Here is an 18389-nt window from a genome sequence, read left to right as displayed (position 1 = left end):
GTATTGCTGTATGAGTCTATATTCAAGCCCATTTGGACATATGGAATTCAACTATGGGGTACCGCTAGTAAATCTAATATATCCATCTTTCAACGGTTCCAAAATAAGGTATTGCGTGCCATTGTTGATGCTCCGTACTATATTTCAAATAAAGTGATACAACGCGATATTCCTCTAGAACCTATAACGAGTGTAATCCAACGTGTTTGTGTGAAGTACTTCGAAAGAGTGTCAGTGCATCCCAATGTACTCGCTAATCAGCTAAATATGCGACGTGATAGTGAAGTGCGTAGACTAAAACGTTTAACACCACCTGATCTGATTACTGGACATATGTAGAGTTTAGAATAAGCATTAGAATAAGACTAATTAATTAAGATAATATTTTATACAGAAGATTGCTTAATGAAGTGATTTTTTACATGCCATGTATATATGATATAAACAGAAGAAATACTTATTGCCAATAGGGCAGATTGTGGACTCACGAGGAGTAATAAAAAAAAAATATATATATATATATATATATATATATATATATATATATATATATCGAATTTAGAACAATAGCTATTTGGATAGTTACAGCTATTTGAAATATAACCAATTGCTATTTCTTAATTGTTATTCCACATGCAAATTATGAAAAATATACGTCGAAGTACCAGCAAAATTAAACCCAAAGATCCCACATTAAATTTGTATAATTATGAAATAAGTAACCCCGTTAAAATACCTATTATTATCGCGCTATTGTTATCAATAGAACGTATAGTTAAGAATCAGAAGAACTGAAAATAAATATAAGAATCCAGTATTTATGAAAACTAGGATTTTTCTCATAGATATTTCCGTAGATATGCGGTAACAAAATCGAGTCTTTTCTTTATCAAGTATTTTTGGAATTAATCCTACTGATTACCGAATGAGTGTATAAGAGATCATCCCAAAAGACATCCGGTCTTACCAAACCTAGTAGTTATGGATGGTTTTTCTTATGGGATTTTACACTCAAATAGATATAAGAATAGAAGGACCGTCCTGCGCTTACGAAACTGACTCACTCAATTTTTAATTGTATTAGCGGTGACTCTGAAGCATGTTCCGGAATGCTCTTTAAGGTGGCACAAATAAGTATGCTCAAAAACCTGACAAACCTGCTGAACAAGTCGAATCTTATAGGCCTATTTCGCTACTACCTGCAATATCACAGCTATTTGGGAAACTAATATTTAAAAGTATTAAAAATTTTGTAATAATACCAGATTTCCAGTTTGGTTTTCGAAATCACCATTCAACAATCGATTAAGGGCACAGAGTAACTGCGGCTATTGAAAAAGCGTTTGAGGAAAAGAAATACTACCCTGCAATATTCCTGGATGTCTCACAAGCTTTTGATCGGGTTTAGCATTTGGGATTAATCTGTAAGATGAGCAAATTGTTACCGCGTAACTATTGTCAATTGCTGGAGTCACATCTTTTCGGAAGAAAATTTAGAGTATAGCACGAAATGGCGTTCTCGACATTTACAACTATTTCAGCTGGAGTTCCACAAGGTAGCGTCTTAGGACCTCTCCTATATCTGCTCTACACAGCTGACATTCCAACAACAAAAGAAACACTACTTGGAATATTTGCTGACGACACAATTATTATGGCAAAAGATATATCTCTGCCTAGGGCAATAGAAAAACTACAAGTGAAAAATTGGAAAATTCAACTTAATAGCTCCAAATCTGTCCACGTTAATTTTGCATTCCGGCGAAATAATAAAAACTTAATTATATCACTCAATGGATGCCCGATTCCTCAAGCAAAATCAGCTAAATACCTTGGAATCCATATTGATGGTAGATTAAATTGGAAACATCACGTTAGACATAAAGCAAAACACATTAGAACCAAAATAAAACAACTATACTGGTTAGTCGGAAGATACTCTCAACTTGATCAAAAATCAAAGAAGTTAATCTATAATACAATTATAAAGCCAATTTACACCTATGGAGTTGAAATATGGGGTTGCACTAAAAATTCAAATCAACTGGTCATATATCGCTGACAAAACAAGGTTCTTCGATTGATTACCAATGCCTATCGCTACGTAACCAACCAAGAACTGCACGACGACCTGGAAATCAAATGGATTTGCGAAATTATATATTAGAAGGAACTGGAGTTCAAACACAGGACGAATATTAGAAAATAATCACAATTATCAGTACATAATAAATTGCTATTATACTAGCAAGTATTGAAACCCCCGGACTCAAAAGAATTAAACCATTTGATCTTGTGTAGTGTAATGTGGTGCAATAAGACACCAGTGTTAATACATAAACATTAATACATCAGATACTAAGATAGGGCTGATTAGCAGTGGGAACTATCGACTGATTCAATCGGTATTTTCTATCCGACTGATTGAATGATTTTTTTACCATAGACCGCTTTAGTCGTATGCTTTCATTTACTATTTTCGGACCTACTAGTTTCATTCGACTGATTTTTATTTTAAAGTCTATAGTTGTTTGTTCAGGCCTTCTAAATGTTAAAAATTGTTTCATTCAAGTTTCTAAGATAACGTTTTATACAGAAGATTGTTTAATGAAGTGATTTTCTACATGCCATGTATATATAATATAGACATAAGAAATACTTATTGCCGATAGGGCAGATTGTGGACTCACGAAGAGTAATAAAAAAAATTAAGTTTCAACGAATAATAATCTTCAAATATCCTATATTAACGATAATTAAAAATATTATTGTAATTAAAAAGACTGCGATGGTTAAATAGTTAATAAAGATTGATGAGAAAATACGATACAAATATTCAGTAGTCATTACTCCATTCCTATATTCAATCAAGTTAAATATCTGAAATAGAGAAAAATTACATAATTCCAAATGAAACTGTTATTTTGGTGATAATAATAATTTACAGCAATTACCTCTTTCCTTTTCTTTCCCAAATACAGTTCTAAAGGGAATATGTACATCTCCGTCACACTTATGGCACAGTTGAGAAAAAATGAGGAAGCACGAGTTGGAATGAAATAGAAACAATCCTTCATTATAAATAATACTTTGATCATTATTCCATTTTTTTCACGCTGCCATTTATCAATTTAAAATGATTTAAAATGAACTGATCTATACAGCACAGGGGATCAAACAATTATCTCCAACCTTTCCTTTTCCAAAACTAGGACGGCAAGGAATTCGTGCATCTTCGTCTGTTATCACGAATAGCAAAACAGTCGAACCGTGCATTTGGCTGAAATAGTAATTAACTGTTTTTAGTCGCTAGTTTTTTTACTATCGACTGTCGAGTGTTTCGACTATTTTCAGTCGATAATTCCCAACACTAGCCCTAATAGATATATACCAAATTTAAGTTAATGTAAAAATAAATTGTAGACTAGTCGACAATGACTAGTAACAATGTAATAAATAAATTTTAAAAAAAGTCATATATATATAAATTTAAAAAAATATTGTAGTAATAATAAATATTAAGCATACATGACAGTTATTCTTTATATTTTCCTACGAGCAACATGTCGCTATTTTTACCCCTAATAACATTCGCACACAGTTGGAAAAAAAGCGAACGGAGTTCATCAAACTCGCCATTTCGACAAGGCAACAGAGAAATGCCAGTAACACACGAGACACATATCATGCCGACTAAATACGACACCATTGAAGTTGAAATCCAATATTTCCTCAAATAACCATCTAGTCGACTGTACTATAACCATCCGTCGTTCGTTGTTTTTTTTTATTTTGTTTCCCGTCATTGGAATGCGACGCAGCCTACTGTTACCCGTCGCTGATTTGAAACCTCAACAAAATGCCTTAAAACCATCATCAGCAAAAAAAATAGTTAATCCCAACAAAACCGTGTTAAAAGTGGGAAACGTCCGTCTTCCGATGAAATAATAATAATTAGACACTCCGGCATGGATTAAACTGTATAGTTTTGTGTCCTGAGACATCTGTTTAAGTGTATCTAATAAATAAAGAAATAAACAAGTTAAAGGTAAGAGATAAATACATTTAAAGGTTGTCAATATGTTACTATTAAATTTAGAAAATACTCATGTTTTAAATGTTTGAGTCCAAATAAATTATTAGGTACTTGCATGTATTTTGACCAGCATATCTCTTAGTGACAATGCAAAGTATAAATGTTGTATCAACCGTTAAACAATGCCAACAAGACATAACCTGTTAAATTTCATGGATTTGACGTTTTTCTGCGTAAAATAATTGTTTTCCATTTCGTATTATTAAGTTATACGGTGTATACAGCCGCCCAACATCGCATTTTCAATGTTAATTACTCTTGTTATTTAATTTGAAGAAACCTATTGCCAAAGCCTATCAAACACTATTAGAGACGTATGGTCATATGTCAATTATTGGTTTTGGTTTTAACTAGTGTTGGGAACCATGGACTGAAGATAGTAGAAATAGTCGATAGCCATGAAAATATTAATTACAATTTCAGTCAAATACACACTCCGGCTGTTTTTCTATTCGTGGCAACAGACGGAGATCTGTGAATTCCTTCCCGCACTAATTTAGCGAGAGAAGAGGACGGATATAATTGTTTGATTCACTGTGCTGTACAGATGAGTTCATTTAAAATAATTTTAAATTGGCAAGTGGCAGTATGAAAGAGGGAATGGAATATATTTCATCGTATGATGAGCTATGAGCTATAAAATAACAGTTTCATTTTGAATGATATGAAATTATTTTTATGTTTTATATATTTGACTTGATTGTAAAGAGGAATGGAGTAATGATCACTAAATATTTATATATTATCTTCTATTTATCTTTTATATCCAATCCATCTTTAACAACTATTTAACCATTACATCCTTTTAAATACAATAATAATTTTATTTATCGTTAACAAGACATATTTTATTATCAAGAATATTATTATTCGATGAAAGAAGTTTTAACATTCAAAAGGCTTGAAGAAACATCGAGAGACTTAGAAAATTGAAAAAGTCAATAAAAAAGATACAATAGTTTCCGAGATAACATATATGCAGTCAAATTATTTTTCTAGTCATTATTCAAAATGTTGTTATTTTTGCCTTATTAAATTAATAAATAATCTTCAAAAATAAAATTCTAAAATGCTGCTATATTAATGTACAATATATTATTATTTACAATCATACTACAAACAGAACATAAAACCATATATATTACATGTAAATATATGTAAAAGTTTATATTTTATATAAATTTATATTTTACATATTTTCAAAATCGCGGCTAGGGCGGCTACTCCAGAACATTCGAACGAAACTAGTAGGTGCGAAAATAGTAACTAAGAGTCAAAATCAGTCGGACCGAGAAGAGCGACTGAAATAGTCGATAGTACAAAGTGAATTACTAAATAGTCGATGGAAAATCATAATCAATCGATAGTGAACCATGAGACTCATTGAACGAGAACCAGCTCAAAGTCGCAAAGAATTTTCAAGCAGCTCAGCATCTGGATAACTAATAGCTTCAAGACGATGAAAAATGATAAGAAAGATCCATAAGTAGAGAAAATATTTCAATGTGGCTGTTCCACTGCTTACCAGGCAAAAAAAAGGAAGAGTAGTGAAATAACTAGTGATGAAAACTAGATCTACTACGACAAGACAAGCGCAAATAGTAATGAATTAGTCCAGAAGAGCAGGATATCGATACCGAAGCGGAATATTCAGGGGTACAAAGTGCTGCTATGTACATAATGGAATCTAAGATATAGCATAAAGCCAAAACTATTTCTGTAAGTTTCTATCGATGTTGATATTAAGACCAAAAAATGATATGAATTCATGCATGAATCCTAATGGATATTTTTGTTTGACGTCATTTAACACTTTTTCAGGAAGAATGGATCGATGTTGAAATGGAATAAAATAAGCTGTCTTAGAAGTATTAACGAAGTGCATTCTTTATAAAGAAGACCATGTATGTCAGCCCAATATTCAAAAACTGTTGCACATATTTGGTTAAGTACATAAGATGCGCCTAGTCGCTAAATACGATGGTCTCATCAGGAACCAACACATAGACACCCTTATTAAGCCAACGCAGACCTGAATTATTAATACACAAGAAATGCCTTGACTCCTAAGCGAATTCTGAGGAATGTAAAAGAAATATTATCGAAAAAATCGTAATAGTAAAATGGCGTGAGTAACATTTATTGAAATAAATTATGCTCAAATCAACCCTATCAAGACCAAAATTTAATAAATACATCAAGAGAAAAAATCAGTTATGTTATAGGATATAGTAAATACAAGCCACAAATACAGTTTAAGAACAGAGACCTCCACTCACTTGGTCAGATTGTAACGCAGTGTTTATGACTAATCTCGCATATATTCAAATATATTGTCACCTGGTCTTGATAACAACAATCACAGACATATTTTACAAAAAGAACATCTGAGACTATTTTCAATATAAAAAACTTGAGAATATTTGAGAGATTGTCAAAAAGGGAGGTAGAATGTTGAATGTAAAATGTGAAAGAGTTTATGTAAATAGCAAATGAATTGGATGGAATCATCATCACAGTCAGTCTCAGTCACTCACAGTCAGGAAGACTGTTCAAATAGGACAGCGTTATTGTGCTACTTATATTTAAACCTTAGTCATATATAAATAAATATTCTAAGACTGGTCTAATGCATTCTGGTTAAATGAAAAGGGGATTTTAATCAGTGACAATCCGACACCAGTCCAAAGACCTTCGCCCCTCCAAAAACGAACACAATATTAAACACATATCTCCCAACAAACTAAAAGTCTTTGTGGATGTCAAATGTCAAATACTTTGAAACTATATGAATATAACATACATTATAATATCCAACTCTGTTGCTAAAATCAGATATACTAAAGCCAAAGTTATGTAAACTTCTCAGAATATTAAATATTAGCAGGATTTATTATAACTAGGTCGAAATTTATTCAAATTAAGACCATATGTATATTAATATGTATTTATATACAGTTGAGAATGAATCAGGAAGGCCGTAAGCAAATGTTGCAGTCTATTATTATAATATTTCAACTAGTTTAGTGAACTACTTGAAGGACTAAAACCGCCTGAATCATAATAGTAAAGCGTTAACAAAAAAACATTTTACCTGTATTAATTCTCAACGCCTTAAGATATTTCGATTTAAAAAAATGTGAATACAAAACTAGTTTATTTATAATATACATATTTATCATGTGACTCTATAAATAATATACAGTATTTAAAAAATTATATAACATTTAAAATATTAACTCCGTAGTATACTAACATAAATATCAATACAAAAATAACCAATCATTATTTACTTAAAAACTAATTTTATATACCATCTATATATTATTGTTATGTTTGTTTCATTTATTTTTCCTATTAAGTTAATGAAATATAACATTTACCGGTAGTTCACATTCTTGTAGCTGTCCAGTAAGCTCAAACAAGGTTTAAATAACGAAATCACATTCACGCCACTGAAATTCTGTAACAAAAATGAGAAAAAAGTATTAATTATATTGCAACAACAATAAAAATTAAGTTTAATAATTATTAATAATTTTAAATTTAATTTTAGTTTAATTATTATTAATAATAATAATTAGCTTTCAACAACAATAACAATTATAATGCAACAAAAAATATTTTCATATAAATTATATAATGGTAGTCAAATTGGAATGAAATATTGATTCACAATGATCAAGAACGTGCACCTGCTTTATTTTCGCAGTAGATTGAATATGTTTGCCTAGAAGGTAATCCAGAAAATAAAAGTTTACATCCATTTACATCCTATAAGTACCAGCATGTATTCTGATCATTCACTTTTAAAAATCACAAACTTATTTAAAATGCTACAATATATATCATTCAAAATATTTTCCATGATTCTCTACAACTTTCAATCACCTTTCTAGGAGCATGGCGATATTATGTTGAAAGAACGATGTCGATTTGCCAACGATACCTTTTGGCATTTCCTCATCATTTCCAAACCAAAACTTTAATGTGCAAGCGAAGCCTAGCAGTTGAAGCCTACTATTTCCTGGATGCTGAATTGATCTGAAGAAGTGTTAATCACATCTTCCTATTCAAACCGCTCTATCATTTAAAACTCTTACAACGCTTAGCCCAACGTTTTCATGCAAGAAGATGACTTTGCGCGTGTAATTGCTGTTTTTTTTTCAATAATACTTCGTGAATTTGTTGAATTGACATTGGTAATACACTACGCCTTGCCAATACCACCATAAGCACAACAAAAATGTATGTGTAGTTGGCTCTCTTGGACTAACCCATGACGTTTTTCAGTTTGGATTGTTGTAATAGTTGTACAGAAAAATCTTCTATTCATACCTAGCAAGTAATAAAAACGCGATATTTAAATGGTTCGAAGTGACATTTTCAGTTAATTTATTAATACGAAGTCGAAGAAAAAAAAACTGTTATTATTGTGAAAAAAATGGGTAAAAAGGAATTTCGCGTATTGATAAACTATTGCTTTTTGAAGGGAAAAAATACAGTTGAACCAAAAACATGGCTTGATGCCGAGTTTCCGGAGACTGCCCCAGGAAAATCAACCATAAAGGATTGGTATGCTAAGTTTAGACGTGGTAAAATGAGTACCGAAGACGGAGAACGCAGGGGACGCCCAAAAGGGGTGGTTACCGACGAAAACATTAAAAAAAGTCCACAAAATGATTTTGAGTGGCCGTAAATTGAAATTGAACGAAATAGCAGACACTCTAAATATATTAACTGAACGTGTACATCACGAATATTTGGGTATGAGAAAGCTCTGTGCAAAGTGAGTGCCGCGCGAGCTCACTTTTGACCAAAACAATGAGTTGATGATTCGAAGCAGTGTTTGAAGATGATCAAGCATAATAAACCCGAGTTTTAGCGTCGATATGTGACAATGGATGAAACGTAGCTCCATCATTTCACTTCGAAGTCCAATCGACAGTCATCCGAGTGGACTGCATACGATGAACCCGCTCCAAAGCGTGGGAAAACGCAACAGTCGGCTGGCAAGGATATGGCGTTTGTATTTTGGGATGCACATAGAATAATTTTCATTGACTACCTTCAAAAAGGAAGGACCATTGACACCGACTATCACATAGTGTTATTGGACCATTTGAAGGACGAAATCGCCGAAAAACGGCCGCATTTGAAGACAAAGATAGTGCTGCTTCACGAAGACAATGCACTGTGCCTTAAGTCAGTGAAAACGATGGCAAAAACCCATGAATTGCTAATCGAATTGCTTCCTCATCCACCGTATTCTCCAGATCTGGGCACCAGCGACTATTTCCTGTTCTCAGATCTCAAAAGAATGCTCGCTGGGAAGAAAATTTGGTTGAATAAAGAAGTGATCGCCGAAACTGAGGCCTATACTGAAGCAAAGGACAAATCGTAGTACAAAAAAGGTATCGAAAAGTTGAAGGGAATTATGTTAAATAAAAAAAAATTGGCAAAAAAAGTGTGTTACTTTGGTAGTCCTGGAACTTTTCAATTGACATGTTAGGCAATCAGACACAGAGAAAATTTGAGAGACGATTATTAATTAAGGTATAGAATATTGTTAAAACAAAAATTAATCAGTTATAAATGCGCGCGAAAGCTATAGAGTTAAAACGAAAAAATACTGTGTGCGTCAGTTTAATTATGCTTGATAATTGATTAATAAATAAATCATTACACATTTCGCTTAAAAATAATAATTTACGATCCGTTCTTCCTGCAAATGGTCATTAGTTCGGTACATTTTCGCTATTATCGTGACAATGCCTGATAAAATTACTACATAGACCTCTACAACTTATTTTTGTTTGTTACGTAAAAATATTATTATTGTAAGATCTTGAACTTTTGGTTTGCTTTTGATAAAGATAGTCTGGTATGTATTTTGTCGTGTTATTTTAACATACAGATTATTTAAATCATAATAAATTTTATACGTACTTCGCGATAGTATTTTAAATATTGTCATCAATTTCTGTCGCTCTCGGTAATTGATAGAATCACAATTATGTATCAATTAAAATGAAATTATCAATCGATTTGTCAAAATAACAAATTTTCTCAAGACCTTACAGACTCATAAATACATCATAAATAGCACCATTCTTGACAAACCCATATTGTTTCTGAATAATACCAACCTTCAAAGGGTACGCTTCAAAATATTCTGTCAACTGTTACTTTAGACGTTACAGTGTGGAACTATTTCTTTAAAAAAATAACAACGATAAAAATGTTGTGCCTTGAAGAAATATTGTTTTTTTGTGAGTGCAAATGTACTGTTGAAGTCAGGCCTTGGCGACTTGATAAGAGTTAAGGAGATTCTGTATCAAGAGAATCGGCGATTTCCATTCAAGATGCTAAATTAAACGTAATTTTAGTTACACCGCAGATTTATATGACCAGTTACATATGTTTTATATACGATTATTGTACATGATATTGGGAAATCAAAGAACTTTAAGATTCTTACCGGCTTTAAGACATTTTCTCACCAGTCTTTTACTGTGTTTCTTTCCTATCATGGTTCTGTTTCCCAGTCCGACAAATTCAAGTTTTGCTTTTGCTTTTTAAGCATCCTTGTCTAAAATCCTGTCTATATCAAGTAATCAAATATAAAGTACTGCCTCTGATGTGATTTACATTATATATAATAACACATATTGTCACCTGTAGAAAATCCCCTCAATAAGAGATATCCTGCATAAACTTATAAACTAGAATTGACTTCAATTACTATTCTATGTTATTCTACAAACTATTCAATGTGTCTCGCACTTCAATGAGATTACACTAATTTAATTAGAGAATATAGAGATTATATAAGTGATCTTAAATGAACGCATTTAAAACAAAGTTTGACCTTTTTTGCCGCTAAGTGCTACTACTGACAAATTTGAAATATTTAATTTTATGAAAAAATGCTGAAGTAAACACATTTTCTATTATTCCATAGAGAAAATACTGGGGTTGTGGACATTTTCGGTGATTATATATATTCTGTAATATTTCCTAAAATGTTTAAATATTTTCTCTGGCATATGTTAGAAATATGATTGTTACTGATTTGATCTGCAATATTTTGTTACTCAATGATTATTTAATAATTATTTTTTAAATTTTTTTCAAATATATTTTAAAATCTCTAATTACCAATTATGGGTTTATCTGGAGTGGACCTACAGTTTAACGTGGGCTTCGAAACACGGTTCTCAGCATTAAGCCTACCGACTGGCCCAGCCTGGTTACTGGCGTGACTGGGACCATTTTCCTTGTCGGATTTTACACTCTTGCCGAGGACAGTCACAAATTTTAAACAATCACCAACATAAATTTACGACCATGCCCCAGCAGTATTCGAACCCGCGACTATTACAAAAGTAGGAGGAGCGTCCTAACGCCTTTAACATTGAGCCACCAATCCGGCTCTTATAAATTATACTAATGCACTACTGCTATTATAAATTAATATACATATTGATCAAATATATATTATCCTATCAAAAATTGTTTTAAAATATTTAATAATAAAATTATATTGAACTTGTTAACTTCATACAAAAGCCGGAACGGTTTGAATATGATAAAACTACTTGTGACGGAAGAATTTCAATGGCGCAATAATGAACACTGAAAGGGACATAAAATGTGAATCACCCATTGTACCTGGCTTGGAAGGTATTTAATCAATGTGTTCACTTGCTTTTACTTAACTACAAAAGGGTTATAAGATATATTCAATTCCTCGCAAACTCCTCTAGAACCAATGATGAGTGTAATTCAACGTGTTTGCGAGAATTACTTAGAATGAGTGTCAGTGCATCCCAATGTACTCGCTAATCAGTTAAATATGATAAGTGACAGTGAAGTGCGTACATTAAAACGTGTAACACCATCCAACCGGATTATTGGACGTATATAGACACTAGAATAAGCTTTAAGATTTTTAAGATTAATTAAATAATTAAAATTGTATTTTGCTACATGCCATATATATATACAATATAAACATAACAAATACTTATTGCCCTCTGGGCAGATTGTAGATTATTTCATCAACAACTTTGTGAGTGATTTTGATCCATGGTTTCTCTTTTCTGATTTGGAGAATTTTCTGACGAAAAACCATGATATCCTTTCTGCAAAAATTCTTCTTTTTTGAAAAAAAACTGACGCAAGTGATTATTATAGAGACTGGAATAAATGGTACTCGCACTAAGCAAGTTTCGAATTATATCCTGGATGAATAAAAACTTCAAAGCCAATCTCTCTGAATTTTTCCCTACTTAGTAAGTGTGCGGTCTAGCGTTTACGTGATGGAAGACAACAACGTTTCTACCTATGAATTAGTTGTTGAGTGTAGAAAGTCGAATTAATAGTTTGACCAGATTCAATGAGCTGATGATGCAGAATCCAACCAAATACTTCCCAGCATCACCTTCATTGGCATCAATGTCGAGTTTACAGCTCCTTATGAACTTTTGGGAGTTTCGTTCACAATTTCGTTTCACGTAATCCACTTTTCATCGCCCGTTATTCTCCGTTTCAACTCGGTTCATTAAGTTGTTGAATGTAAGTTTATGTGAAACTCAAAAATCGAGTTTATTTTAGTATGCAGTCTTTTACAAACTGTTTTATAGTAAAAAGTTAGTTCCCAGGCGATGTTGCGAGATAAAATACGTCGGTCTACTTCTAAGAATTTGATCAACATCAACGATCGGTAGGCCAATACGAGGTTTATCCCCAACATCAGCACTTATGGAACAAAAACCAGGAAACCAATTCTGTTACTCACGCTCATCACAATAAACAATCACACAATATGCCTGGATTCATTTGACTGCACACTGTATTTTTTCCATGTCAAATGTAAAAAGGGAAAACTATAACGAAAATGACCTTATGGAATCTCCATTTCCAAAGCACTATTTTATAATGCCCTGAGTATTACAAGAGATATGCGACCGGTTAGTATATAAATATAGAACGTATTTTGGGAGGTATCTTGTAAATTCCAATATCTATTTTACAAAATTGTGCAAATTATTAGGGCATTTTATTTACTAATCATTATTTATAATTTCAGAAGTTCCAAATTTTGCATCAGAAGGACCAAAATTCTCCGCACACCCAAGAATCAGCTTATTTACGTCTCTATTTCAATGGTCAAATGCAATAACTGCAATCAACAGTGATCCTCCATGATTGTTTCTTGTTGCATATAATAATAACAGGGATTTTGTTGATAAAGTATTTTCAGTTCACTGTAGGTTTTCAATGCTAATCAATGACTTTCGGTACTTCTCTTTAAATTAGACAGGAGAAAAAAATTGTACAAATTGTTTTTGTTGATTCGTAATTTTTGGAGGAATATATAGTGTTATTATTTCATCAAAATTACGACCCAAAAAGTAAAACCTAAAAATATATTGATAAACAAAAGTAGCAGATGTCATGCAACATATAATGTACGCCATTTATTATAAGTTCTCTAAAAACCTAATAAATATTTCATGAACGATAAATCTATAATACGAAAATAAAGTTGCCAAATTTCTGAAAGAAACCTATTTGAAATGCAGTATTTGAATTCTGATATACCCTATATATACGGTTATAGTAATTATAATACATATAACGGAACCAAAAAAGCAAAGATTGTCAACAATTAATGCGTCCTTTCATCACTATGAAGATTTAACTTGTGTTATCGGCTCTGATGTAAAAAAATGTTTCGAAATCGACCAAAACAATATCAATTTATAAGAATGCCAAAGAAATTTGCTCATATGATCACAGAACATCTCATAGAGCTAAATACGATCACAAAAATCCGTGAACTAGAGTACCAATTGTTGTAATTTTCATACTATTAGCCACAATTAACGGTCTCTGACTTGTTTTAGCTATTTTCATATCTTGAATGCTGAATTAGAATCAAAAATGGAAAGTAATTAAGAATATGTATTTCAAACCGACAAAACTTATTGAGCAACCAAGAATAATATAGTCATACGATCGAAACAAACAAGATATGATCTAATGAAACCGCACTATTTATTACAAAGATAATAAAGCGGTTATAGAACAATAAACACAGCATAATACGGCAATAGTTCAAAGTTGTTTTTGTATAGTGTTAGTAATATCTTCGTGAGCCTCAACAAAGACGTAGCCATATATATTAGAAACAAATGACAAATCAACGTCACGGAAGTGACTCAACTATGGATCTACTAGGAAAAATACATATCCTAGTTGTGTAACCTAGAAAGTATTCTGTGGCTTTTTTTCTGTCATCATTGTAACTTCCACGAACAAGAACCTATCCTAACACCCAATTTAAAAATATTTACCCACCACGCAATAATGACGATTAGATGAAAGAGAATTCAGAGAGCTAAAATCTAGGAATTAACATTGATACTAGACTGCAGGACATAGCAGATCATTAATGTCTTCTTGGAATCCCTATTTTGACTAATGATCTTTTACTATACAGATATTTTATGTCATTAATGATGAACCTCTTGGGTTGAAACATGATTATTGTGAATCTTTAATCCATTAAATAACTATATTATCAAAAATACATTGACAATTCCAAACCAATAAAATCAGAATTCAATTTTTTTTAAAGTAGGTAGTTCAAATTTTGGTGAATGATTTTTTATGGTAGAGTTCTTCATTTCATAATTGTTATTGACGTTATTGACAACGTACGTGTGACGTCAAAAGAGGCCTGTGAAAATAATGTTTTAGATCTTCAGCCAAAAAAACTTAAGTGTTAAATGTTGCATTGATAGAATAATAGTTGTGTGACAACACATTTAAAATCGATTTTTTAAATAAATACCAACTGGCTATAGAGCATTAAAAACTTAAGATTAACAAGAATTGTGTTTTTCACAATTACCGTACAACCAAGGGCTCGTGTAAATTGAATACTTCGATACGTGCTTTTTAATATTATTAATAACTTTCACGAAGATAATACATACAAAATAATAAGTCCTCGGTCTTTATAGACATAGTATTTATATACCCATAATATTTTCTTTTATTAGAAACCCTTCGGCTTGACATATCCAACGTACTTTCTATTCACTCAACCCTTTAAACTTAATATTTATTTCAGTAATGACAACATATAACCCTTTTGATGTGTTCAATTTTGCAGAAGGTTTTTTCATATATAAATGAATAATAAGATACCCATGAAAACATTATGGTTCAATGCCCAATCCCTAAATGAATGCCCAAAAAGAACAATCTCACGTCACATTTAGTATCCCCATAATCGTCGAGATTCGTTTTAATTTCTCTAACGGGCGTTTATTATAAATCAAATATCTTTTCAACAAACACTAAAAGTCATTAGCGACCTTTGATCAGCTGATGTTGATCCATGTATTTTTTTGAAGGTGCTCGTTGTTTTTTGTATAAAATTCGTTCTGCATTCGTTCATACGACAAACATATCTAAAGCATTGATCCCTGTATATTTGGGTGTGTTCCCAACTGTGCACCGATTGTCGCATCTTAATCTAATGACTTCATTTCTAATAGAAACTCGGAGATAAATATGTATGAATTTGAAATAAGGATTTGATTTTTTTACATTCCACACGCATGCATTGTCTGGCTTGGCAGAACTTGGAATGTTTCTTCTGCTGTGTTACTTATTCCAATTCACTGAACTCCCCCACTTGCTCTAACTACATGCCATTCTGATTTTTACTGTGTGACAAGTCGATGACCAAATTGCCCGATAGTTCAGGTCTGGCATCTCGTAACCAACAGGTCAATTGAAAAGTCCACAGCCTGACACATAGATGGCGCTACTAGAATTAAATCCATATGTTTTTTACTTAGCGCTAACCCTTAAAAGATGTGTGTATAAATGTGACAGCTGTCGGATCATTAGTTTGTGAATTATAGCATTTTGAGTGAAGCAACTTTTGTTATTGTGAAAAAAATGGAAAAAAAAGGAATTTCGCGTGTTGATAAAATATTGGTTTTTGAAGGGAAAAATACAGTTGAAGCAAACATTTGGCTTGATGCCGAGTCCACGGACAATGTCCCACGAATATCAACCATCAAGACGGTGAACGCAGTAGACGCCCAAAAGAGGTTGTTACCGGCGAAAATATTTAAAAAATCCAGGAAATGATTATGAATGAATTAAAATAGAATGAAATAGCAGACATTCTAAAGATATCAACATGGACATCATATCATTTACGAATATTTGGGTACGAGAAAGCTATGTGCAAAGTGCGTGCAGCGCGAGCTCACTTTTGACCAAAAACAACGAGTTGATGATTCGGAGCAGTGTTTGAAGATGATAAGGCCTAATAAACCGGAGTTTTTACGTTGATTTGGGACAATGGATGAGACATAGCTCCATCATTTCACTCCGAAGTCCAATCGACAGTCATCCGAGTGGACTGCACACGATGAACCTGTTCCAAAGAGTGGGAAAACGCAACAGTCGGCTGACAAGGTTATAGCGTCTGTATTTTGGGATGCGCATGGAATAATTTTCATTGACTACCTTGAAAAAGGAAGGACCATCAACAGCGACTATTACACAGTGTTATTGGACCGTTTGAAGGACGAAAACGCCGAAAACGGCCAAATTTGAAGAAAAAGAAAATGCTGCTTCATTAAGACAAGGCACCGGGGCACAAGTCAGTGAAATCGATGGCAAAAATCCATGAATTGAGCTTCGAATTTCTTCCCCATCCATCATATTCTCCAGATCTGGCCCCCAGACGGACGACATATTTCCTGTTCTCAGATCTCAAAAGAATGCTCGTTGGGAATAAATTTTTGTCGAATGAAGAGGTGATCGGCAAAACTGAGGACAGATAGTTCTAAGAAAAAGGTAAAAAAATTGTTAAAAAGGAGTGAAGGACTAAGTGTACAACTCTTGAAGGATGATATATTGGATAATAAAGTTGAATTATACCCAAAAGTGATTGTTTTATTAGTGAGGCCTGAAAACTATCGAGTTATGTGTTACTCATATAATGTTTTTAAGCTAATATATAAGAATAACACCTCTAATGAAGAATTTATGAGGAAATGGAAATATTTGCTAGTTAAAGAAGCGTGATGTAATTGCTTAATAATATTAATGTTCCTGGTTATTTAAATAGATAAAATCAAAGTGCACTTACGTTGATTAAGATAACATATGCTATATCATTTATAACATAAATAAATATGTTATACGTATGTATGGTTAGATCTTTGGATGACTTTGGCAAACTAGACAGTAGCTGATGATTATTTTAATTTAGATATATAGTAGTGGATTTCGACATCCCTCTACTTCACCTGAACAGTGCTCTATAGTACTTAATGCTTTGTTATTTTTGGTGCAAGGTATTTGCTTCAAACTAACATATAATCCTAATCGTCGATTTTCGATAAAAATAGGGATAACAAAATTTTCATTAGGCCTACAAATTAATTGTAATTAAAAGTATTAAATCGCGTCGGGTACACATGTAACCATAATCACATTGAAGCATCACTGACAGGCTTCATTTTCAGTACGTGCTATTTCGTCCAAGTGTGTCAATCATATTTTCGGATGTTTTACCTTCTTACTTTAATTTGAATAAAAAAGCGACTGAAAGTCATCGAATGTTGTGTGAAGCTTATGGCAACCATGCTCCATCGATTTCAACTTGTGAATAATGATTTCGATGTTTTAAAAGTGGTGACTTTGACACCGAGGTCAAAGGGCGTTCTGGACTGTCAACAAAATTTTAAGACAATGACTTGAAGGCATTACTCGATAAAATCACCAATGGGGGATCGCTATAAACTACAATTGGTGCGTTTGAGCCGAGAACTGCGCGAAAAATGGCCAGAATACGGACAAAGAGACAACAATATTATTCTTCAGTATGACAACGCTCGATCACATGTTGCGATTTTGTAAAACATAGTTGAAAACTTTAAAATGGGAAGTGATACCCGCCGTATTATCTAGACTTTGCTTCTTCTGACTAGCACTTGTTTCGATATATAAGTCGGAGCAGCGCGTCACTTCTTATGAAGATACCAAAAAATATAGCCTCAAAAGATACATCGTCCATTCGAAATATTTTATATATCCTACTATTTAGCAATCTGTTGCCTTGTAAAACTAATATATTATGTTGATAAGATAATAAAATATTTTCATCGGTAGATATAACAAATGAACTGAAAAGTCCCGGGAAACAAAAGGCGGTTTTTTTTATTCAAAACTAGTTTTATTCATCAAC

General features: G+C 32.5%; 1 protein-coding gene across 3 annotated transcripts in view; it reads right to left on the bottom strand.

Moving 5' to 3' along the window:
• Window positions 1-18389, bottom strand: part of LOC143191353 (uncharacterized) — a 160268-nt gene that overhangs the window by 66664 nt on the left and 75215 nt on the right. For all 3 annotated transcript variants that reach the window (XM_076396316.1, XM_076396317.1, XR_013004479.1), the window contains one exon: window positions 7480-7559. The gene's annotated coding sequence lies outside the window, so the exon portion shown is untranslated. Of the gene's footprint in view, window positions 1-7479; window positions 7560-18389 lie in introns of those variants that run through there.

This window comes from Rhynchophorus ferrugineus, unplaced genomic scaffold, assembly GCF_030347505.1.
Source record: "Rhynchophorus ferrugineus isolate W39M unplaced genomic scaffold, kcgeb_rfMv2 rfM2, whole genome shotgun sequence".
In the NCBI taxonomy this organism is placed as follows: domain Eukaryota; kingdom Metazoa; phylum Arthropoda; class Insecta; order Coleoptera; family Curculionidae; genus Rhynchophorus; species Rhynchophorus ferrugineus.
This window is presented reverse-complemented; position numbering and strand designations above follow the sequence as displayed.